The 9,795-nt window shown below is 41.9% G+C and overlaps 1 long non-coding RNA gene across 1 annotated transcript; it reads left to right on the top strand.

Moving 5' to 3' along the window:
- The first annotated feature begins 240 nt into the window (after window positions 1-240).
- On the top strand, window positions 241-3,811 carry LOC103478937 (uncharacterized). The gene is made up of 3 exons (XR_001777469.1): window positions 241-3,432; window positions 3,516-3,643; window positions 3,724-3,811. It is a non-coding gene; the product is annotated as an uncharacterized LOC103478937 (long non-coding RNA).
- The last annotated feature ends 5,984 nt before the right edge of the window (window positions 3,812-9,795 follow it).

The following is a 9,795-nucleotide window of genomic DNA, read 5'->3' as shown; positions in this document are numbered from 1 at the left end:
ATGTCAGGTAGAAGTTTACATTATGAAAACAAAAAACATCATCAACACATCATACAGTCAACAAGTGTGAAAACCAGTAACAAACATTAGATTTTGATGAGTGCCATCATTAAAATCATCAATACATATCAAATATGTTGGTCAATATTCCACTTACTATTGTTCAAAAGCAACTCTAAATAGGTGGGTGTTTAGATTTGAAGGAACTCAGTGTTTCTGCTGTTTTTCAGTTTTCTGGAAGTTTGTTCCAGATTTGCGGTGCATAGAAGCTGAATGCTGCTTCTCCATGTTTGGTTCTGGTTGTGGGGATCCAGATTAGACCAGAACCAAAAGACCTGAGAGGTCTGGAAGGCTGATATGACAACAATAACAAATCTTTAATGCATTGTGATGCCAAGTGATTTGTCAACTAACGGAAGTATTATTGTGATGCGAAAGTCTGAAGTGAAAAAACTGCTTGATAATTTAGACGTGTGTAGACACGTCTAAATTACCCCTTTACCCCATGCTCCTAAAAAAATCCAGTGCAATCCATCCTTCATTAATCATCCAATAAGTAATGAGAGTCTCACTGTGAGTTGTTGTTCTGAAGGCCTCAGAAGTTTATCAGAGAACAATAGAGGACCACCAGCATCATGGCAACCCAGCTCTTGGCCTAGGTCATACAGATGGTTGCTTATTGTGGCAACTGCTGGAATAATTGAAATATATATATAGCCCCCGAGGGACGGGCCTAAGGCACCAAAATGGCCGGCGCAAGGAACACAGCAGACGGGTCAGAGAGAAAGTTATTACAGAGTGCATGGCACAGCTGCCAACGCTACATGACTTGGCCTTCCACCAAAAATGACAGGCAGGGAAAGGAGATCATTAACTGCAGAAGTAGCCAAGACCATCATTATAAGCTGCAGATATCCACAACTCAGGTGGAAGAATTTGGTCACAGGACCTCCATTAGGCATTAGGCTCCACAAATCCAATAAAAAAAAAAAATTTGCTGTTGCTGAGAGAAACATGGCGGTCACTGAGAGTTACAATGAGGAGGTTTATTGATGTGCGTTCAGTCTGACTCAGTTTAAACTGTTTCACAAGAAGGATGGAAGAAATCTTTTGATCTGTAGCTGTGCAAGGCATGTAGAGACACCCCAAAAGACCAGCAGCAAGCTAACTAGCTAATGGAAGTAAAAGGCAGTGATGTTTTTATTTGTGGAAATTGTCAACAACACACAGTTTTCCTTCATTTTCTCATGATCCATGTTTTTCTGTGTCTTGTATGTCGTCTGGTTTTAGCTTTCAGTCGTTTTTGGGGTTGTGACATTGTGCATTTCATACCCGATTTACTCTTTCGTCTTGTAATGCGTAATACTTCCTTCCTGTTCTTTGCTTTTGGTTCTGTTAACCAATAGCAAAAAGTACATAGCCCCTCGATTCTTCACTTTCAGATTAGTCTCACCTGGTTGTCATTCAGTCAACCTTCCCAGCAGTTAACAGTCAGCCAGTTTCATCAGATTCTTTGATGCTGGTTTGCCTGTGTTCCTGTCAACGCTGCTTTGCTGTTAGAAACCGCGTTTCCTTTACAGAAGTCCACAAAACCGTGTATATCCCACTAATGTCAAAAACACACAATTTTGCTGTTTTCTTAACTAAGGTACAGAATTACAATTCTACATGAATATATTTGTCATTAAAAGTTATGCTGCTCAATGATCCTCCAACCACTTCCTGTTCTTCTTCATGGTTTATGCCAGTGGCAACGTACGATTGTTGATTATGTGATACGAAAAAAGTGTCTCCGTTGCAGGTTTGCGAAATAAACCAAATACAATAAAGCCAAAACGACCTCATCCTAGCGACAAAACGTTTCATCAAAAAACAGTTTCTGTTTCCGTTAAGCGAATTTGTTCTCGAAATGTCAAACTGCGCAATGGAAACGCAGCTGGAGCCACATTCTCCCCTGATCCTCTCATGCTTGTTCCTCCTCTTTTGTACATTTCCTTTTAAATCACCATTATCTGCAGCGTGAAACAGCCGCTCTCCAGCTTGCATTTGGGTCCAACTCATCAACGGAACATGACACACTTTAAAATTATGCGCAACTTTGTGCTGGGGTATCTCAGGGGTACCTGACGGCAGTCCTCGAGTTACTACGCTAAGACTTTTAGACGCTTCCCTCCTCCTGCACACCTGAATCAAATCAATGGTTCATTACTAGGCCTCTGCAGAGCTGAATGACGGCTGATGAGGGAATTCAGCCGTTGGTTTCGGGGGTGTTCAAGAAGCGAATGAGAGCGCTTTTCGAGGAGTGCACTTGAACATTTTAACTCCTTATTATCAAAAGGATCAGCTAAACAACCGCAGTAAAGGCAGAGTCAACACGTGACTGTGTCTCCGGTGCAAACACGACAGTTTCCTTGCTCCGCTGCAGCCCTGTGCCATTTCAAACCCAAAGCAGCTCTTTCACTGTGTTTGTTGAGCAGTCTCTGTAGAAATGTGGCCACAAACACTCTGACTTTCCCACAGTTACAGCACTTGTGAAAGTATTCGGCCACTTGGATGTCTTATTCTTCTATTGCTTTATGTAGATTTGTTATACATTTGTATTTACTTGTCACTGAAATCAGTTTTTATTTCAACATCAATTTTTTTTGTCATAAAGATAAAATTTTGTTGATCATGATTGACTTATTTGCAACAAAAAGAGTCAAACATCCAAGGCGGTGAATGCTTTTGTTAGCCGCTGTATTGTGCGACACCACTCTATTCAACGCAGCTGTATAGAAAACTGTCTAAATGTCATGACCCCATCCATTTTTAGCCACGGAAAGTGATTTTTCTTCAGTTGTTGTGTAGGAAAAAAAATAATAACTACATGGTGGAATACCATCTGGGCATTTTGTGGAGTTGCTGTGAAACACAAACAAAAAGAAAAAACATTATTTTGAAGCCAGAGGGGTTTGGAGATGGAGAGCGACGTCAGCATCGATCTAGAAAGTTTGTCTCCCATCTAGAGGTGGGTAGTAACTCATTACATTTACTCAGTTACATTTATTTGAGTGGCCATGTTGTTGTGATGACTTCCTGAAGGTTGGAAAGAGCAGGAGCTTCTTAAAGAGAGAGAGACGCCCAATTTCAAAGCGATATACTGTAAAGTCAAATTCCTTTCAAGCCATGTTTGATGTATACCGCACTTTCATAATAACTGAACATAACATAGTTACTAGAACTATGTGCATAGAAAACCCATAATACTGCTGTTGGGGTTCTGGGGTTGTTCTCCCATTCTTTGTCCACCAGAGGGGGCTGAGAGGCGTTTCTCCTGGAGGGTGTGTCCATGATGATGCTGCACGCACCTGCAGCATATTCCTCATCAGTGGACGGGTATATCAACAGGGAGCTGTTGGTACTTCGATGCCTGATTGTTGATCAGTAATGGTACTTTYGGCCGCAGTGAATTCTCTTGTGTAGAATCCTTTGTGAATCATCTGTGACATCCTTCCTCTTGTTCGAATCCACAGATTTATCCTTGTGCAGAACGAGACGATTTACCTACCTACCTGTCTGCTCCTCCTCCTCCATCGCCAACTCAGCCCGCCGACCCCGGAGCCTCAAATTTCCCCCTATACACCTGGACCTCCTCTTACAAGTAAGATCGAACCTCTCCGTTTATACACTTCAAATTCCCGCTGAACGTGAACTCATCATTTCTGTTTGTCCGCACGCCAGGATCCCCAGAGACCCAGCCAGGCAGTTCTCCGCTTCAGAACCCCCTTTCCATTACCTGTTTGTTTTCAATAAATATACACCTTTTCTACACCTCAGTGTGGTTTTCTGCATGTGGGTTCGCAAATTGCCAGACACCATGACAACTGCTCCTTTAATGGCACTAAATCAATAAGTGGAAAACCAGTATCATATCTGTACCAAGCAATAAATCTAATATCCTTGATCATTTCTTGGTTCCTTTCAACCAGAACGATAATAATAATAATACATTTTATTTGTAGGCGCCTTTCTGGACACCCAAGGTCACCTTGACATAAAAACAAGCAAATTATAAAATACATACAATAAAAAAACCCCATAAAAACACAAACAAGATTTATAAGATAGTACAAAGATAATTAAAGGCTATATGCTAGTTCAAACAAATGGGTTTTGAGTTTGGATTTAAAATACTGTAAAGACTCGATGTTACGGAGATCAGGTGGGAGTGAGTTCCAAAGGTTGGGAGCAGAGCGGCTGAATGCTCTGCTCCCCATAGTGACAAGACGAGCAGGGGGGGACGGTGAGATGGACAGAAGAAGAGGACCTGAGGGAACGGGTGGGTGTGGCAATGTGAAGGAGGTCCGAGAGATATGAAGGTGTGAGGTTGTGAATTGCTTTAAAAGTTAGAAGAAGTATTTTATAGTTGATGCAATATGTGATTGGAAGCCAATGGAGCTGTTGTAAAATGGGTGTGATATGATGAATTAAAGGGGTCTGTGTAATGATACGAACACCTGAATTTTGAACCAATTGTAATTTATGCAGTTTTCTGTGGCAGACCAAAAAGTAGAGAATTACAATAGTCTAAACAAGATATGACCAAACTGTGGACCAGAACAGCAGTGGAGTGCGGAGACGGCGAATATTTCGGAGATGAAAATAAGCTGACCGAGTAATATTATTGACCTGGGAGGCAAAAGAGAGGCTGCTAACGAGGATGACACCCAGACTCTTAACCTGAGGGGAGGGAAAAATGGAGGAGTTATCAACTGAAATGGAGAAATGATTAAGTTTACTTAGTATTGAATTAGTACCAATTAAGAGAAGTTCAGTTTTACTGGAATTTAATTTGAGGAAGTTAAGAGTAAACCATTGTTTTATTTCAAGAAGACAATCAGTGAGGGAGGAAAATGGAAGCATGGAACTAGGTTTGGTTGAAACATAAGAGCTGGGTGTCATCCGCGTAGCAGTGAAAGTGGATGTTATGTTTGCAAAAAATATTACCAAGGGGGAGGAGGTAAATGATAAACAACAAGGGTCACAGGACAGAGCCCTGGGGGAGAGGAAAATGATTTTAACTGAACAAACTAAGAGCAGCTTGAGCGATATGAACGAAACCAGTTGAGAGGTGTATTTACAATGCCAAGAGAGGATAATTTGTCAATAAGGATGTTATGTGAAATTGTATCAAAAGCCGCAGTCAGATCAAGAAGGAGTATCGATAATAATCCAGAGTCAGCAGCAAGAAGGAGATCATTTGTAATTTTAAGAAGCGCTGTTTCTGTACTGTGGAGTGGATGGAAGCCAGATTTGAATTGTTCATATAAATTATTGCTGGAAAGATGAGAATGGAGTTGAGCGGCAACTGTCTTTTCTAGAATTTTTTGAAATAAATGGAAGATTTGAGATAGGACGAAAATTATTGAGTTCATTGGGATCTAAACCAAGTTTCTTAAGTATTGGGGTTATTGCTGCAGTTTTGAGAGCCAAGGGAACAACAGCAGTAGTAAGGGAAGAATGTATAATTTTAGTGATAAGAGGTGACAGAGAGGGGAGAGTCACTTTAACAAGAACAGTGGGAAGAGGATCTAAATGGCAGGTTGAAGATTTAGATTTTTGAATTAATTTGGTGACATCATCAACAGAGGGAAGGCTGAAGACCGAGAATGAATTGGTAGGAACAACTGAAACTGGGACAGGTGATGTTAAGGTGAGACTGGGTATAAGTTCCTGATGGATAATGTCAGAAGACAAAAACGTGAGACTGAGGAGCAACTGGCTAAAGGACGTTTAATCAAATATTCGTTAGTCTGTGTGATTATCTCTGAGCCTGAAAACATCATTTAAATCTCGGCTGTTTATTGATTCCCAGAAAGCATAAAACAATCATGATGATTCAGACAACTAATGGAATAAAATATTAGAATTTTCTTGCTTGTGGGTGAAAAAAAATCGAGACGGGAGAAAATCCTTAAAAATGTAAAATATGAACGTTTTATTATCGAATCACTGCAGCAAGAAGGAGGTAAAAACATATGAGACGTTCTGGATTAAAAGCATACCATAAATCTGAGGAACCATCGGGTCAGAACAGCCAGAAAAACTGAAGCTTTTTCACCGTCTGTGTGTTTGTGACAGAAATATTGAACCAGATTTGTCGTTTCTGTTGTGCCCAAGGCTTTTAGTGGGACAATAGTTGTTGTTGGGCAACATTTTAGGTTTCGAAGGAACCTTGAAAACGCCTCAATTAAAAAAAAAAGTTTTCAAAATGATCAGGACGAGTAGAAATAAAAAACTAAAAAAGAATGTGTTTTGTTGGGGTTTTTTCCCTCTCTCTCCCTCCTACAATCTGATAAGCTTCTGCAAGCTGACTTCCATCTGAGCTGATCAGAAAACAACAGCTGGGTGGAAGGTAGGAAATGAAATGTAAATCTTATGGTAAACTCGACGAAATGATGAGCGTGAGTGCGCAGCACTGTCAACACAGGGTGCAGTTTAGGGCTTTGGCGTTTAATATCTTTTACGGAGCCTTCAAAATGGAGAACGCTGTTGTGTTTGGGGGCCGAACTGGCGTTGCTCTTTGTCGAGAGACGAAAACAGAAAAGAAGCACAAAGCGGCACCATGAAGAATAGCTGGGCGGAGAGCGGAGAGAAAGAGAGGCTGAGTGAGCCTATGGATGCACACTTACACACACACACACACACACGCACACGCACACACACACACACACACACACACACACACACACACACACACACACACACACACACACATAAGGAACGAATCATCATTGGAAAATCATTAGAAATCTGGCGAAGTAGAGGGCCACAGATTGAGGGACAAACCCTTCATTCAAGCACACACAAAGACACACATGCACACACACACGAAGAGGCAGTCGGGTGGAAGGGTAGTGGGGCGGCTCCAGTGGGGCGGTTCCAGTGATACACTCCTGCGCACGCATACACACACTCACACACACATGCACACGCATAGCTTCATCCACACAAACAATCCTCCATGTTTCCCTCCCATCCCCCGGCCCCTCCTCCTCCTCCGTGGACATTTATTGCTCCTTCTGTGTGAATATCTTCGAGTTTTATTCTCATGTCGGCCATTGTGTGTGTGCTTGTGTGCGTGTGCATGCGTGTGTGTGTTTTCTCACCGTGAATAGGAGCTCCATTAGTGATTCATTTGTGCGTGGTTAACCATTGTGGAGAAAAAGGCAACATTTTATTTGTCTGAACTGAACCCGAGCCATATGGCTCCTTTTTCTCTCCCAAAGATCTTCTCTGAACTCAGGATTCTCACCCTTACACTTTCATGAGTCTCAGCTCATTTCTTCAGTCCATGACTTTTACACTTCTGCTGCAAAACGTGTTTAGAGATGCATAGTAAAAAAAAATGTCTAGTGTCTGAAATGTCTAGTGTCAGACATTTTCAAAAAGTTTTTTTTTTTTTAATCTACATTTGCACCTGTGACACAGGTAGAGGCTGACAATGCTCACTCTGGTCTTTTGTGTTGGAGACAGAGTGGGGTAACTAGTTAAATTTACTCAGTTACATTTACTTGAGTAATATTTTGGTAAAATGTAATCCTTCATATAACTACCAGCCAGCTATATGCGTGTTTCCATTGGTGTTTTGATAGTTTAGCTTTCTGTTTGTTTGAGGTTGGAAGTGTCAGTTTTCTACTGTAGGCTCAGAATGCGGTCAGCAACATAAAGATATGCAAAAATCAATGACAGATTATAAGACAAACTCATTTCTTAAACCTAAAATCATACCTGACTTGCTTTCAGTAGCGCTCCAAGTCCTTCTTCAGAAGTTAACGTATCTTCTCTGGTGGACGGTTGTAGTTGAACCACAAGATGGGGTAAGGATTTCCCTCCAAGGGGCTTTTGTTAACAAAATTTTTATTTTGGCAGTCAACTTAAATGTTGACACCACATTTGTTCTGATTTCTCCTCCATTGGTAACCGATGCAAAACTAATCAACTGATTACAGGAATAATCCTGCTTCACTTTGGGCACATGTTCCAGATTTGAAAACACAAGCTAAGACTCATGTGGTTAAAGATGCAACACCAAACTTTTATGATTGTGGCGTGTTTATGTGCATGTTTGTGTATGATTGTTACCATTTGTCAAAGGCTGTCTGAGGTTGGATGCTCCATCCCTGAACAGTTGGCACACCTGGCATTAATTACCTCAATGGGTTCAGAGGATTTAACAGCATAACAATCTCTCATTGTCTGATGATTAACCTTGCTGGGTAGATCTTGTCATTCTGGTCCTGTGTAGAAACCATCTGCTCTTATTATTTCAAGTTTTCTTACCTGACTTCTACTTATCGTTCCACTCTTCTGCTCCAACATTGTAATCCATTCTCTTCTGGACTGATTCTGGACTGATTCTCTTCTGGAATCAGTCCTCTGCACCTCCAGAGGCCTGCTCGCTCTCTACCACCATACAGCTCTTGAACTCACCACTCCAGGGTCAGACCTACCTCCCTTCATACATCGTCCTCACTTCAACGCCATAAGCCGTCACCCATTCGTTACTTCCCAGTTTCATTCGGAACTCTATTAAAGCCCCCAATTAGCCTGTCCTTCTGCTTCCAGACGCCGCTGCCAACTGAACTGGTGAGAAAACGTTTTCAGTCACACATTCAACTCATTGTACGTATTGTAGATCAGAGGTCTCCATTCCTAGTCCTCAARATATACTGTCCTATAGGTTTATGAAGCAACTCGGCTCAGAAACACTTGAATCAAATGAAAGGCTATTTACGAGGCCTTTGCCAAACGTGATGGCATGTCAGAGGTAAATCAAACACACTTGATCAGGTTAATGGAGCAGGGATGCAGCTAAAACCGGCAGGACAGTAGATCTCAAGGTATAGGGTTGGAGGCCCCTGTTGTAGATAAACCTGCTTTGCTGTATCTTTGGGGTCCTTGGATTGATTCTCTATGTGGGTCAGAAAGCTGCCGATTAACATAACATAAGCAATGCCAGTAATGACAATAACACCATATTCTAACATGTTCAAGCTTGGGAAGGACATATCCGAAGGGGCTTTAGTATCAAAAACGATACAAAAGAAGACTTAGCTAAACCGTGAGTCAGCAGCTTTTAACATACAAACCTAAACAAACATGCTTGTAGCCCTCGATATCTAATGAGAGTTGAATCACAATCTTTCTTCGACAGAACGAATCACATTGTTCATAAGGTAACGGTAGAACCTGTCAAAATTAGCACCAGCACCAGCAGGTCAAAGTTTTACAGAAAATCCATAAATAGCAATTAGCCAGAATTACTGTTCGGTGAATCTCTATCCTAAAACCCTTCCTGTTTCTTTTAGTTTACTTTTTTCTTTCTGTCCTTTTTCTGGATATCAGCCTGTGTGTGTACGCTCTCTCTCGTGCGCCCTCTCTCTAGGTCGATGGAGACGGGCCTCTTTCGCTGTCAGCTGCAATCAGCCCTCACGTGCGCCTGTAATGTTGTGTATTGTCCGAACGCATCACCAGAGGAGCATCTGAGACGTCCATTAAAGTTCAAAGCAATTTATCACCATCTTCCCTCCTCGTCCTCCACCTACTCCTCCTCCTCCCCACCCTGTCACAATCTCCTCCTTCCCCATCCCTCCGTCTGCATCCGTCATGTCATCCTCTCGCGCCCCCACCCCGACACCCTCCCCAGCCCTCGTCGTGTTTAGCGCGAATTAAAATTCAGATAGGATTAATCGACACGGTTCTAATTTGTCGGCCTAGGCATGTTGCAGAAGGTGCGCGGATGCGAAATTA

Source organism: Poecilia reticulata, linkage group LG17 (genome assembly GCF_000633615.1).
Source record: "Poecilia reticulata strain Guanapo linkage group LG17, Guppy_female_1.0+MT, whole genome shotgun sequence".
Classification (NCBI taxonomy): domain Eukaryota; kingdom Metazoa; phylum Chordata; class Actinopteri; order Cyprinodontiformes; family Poeciliidae; genus Poecilia; species Poecilia reticulata.
Note: the sequence above shows the minus strand (reverse complement) of the source record. Positions and strands in the feature narration are given on the sequence as shown.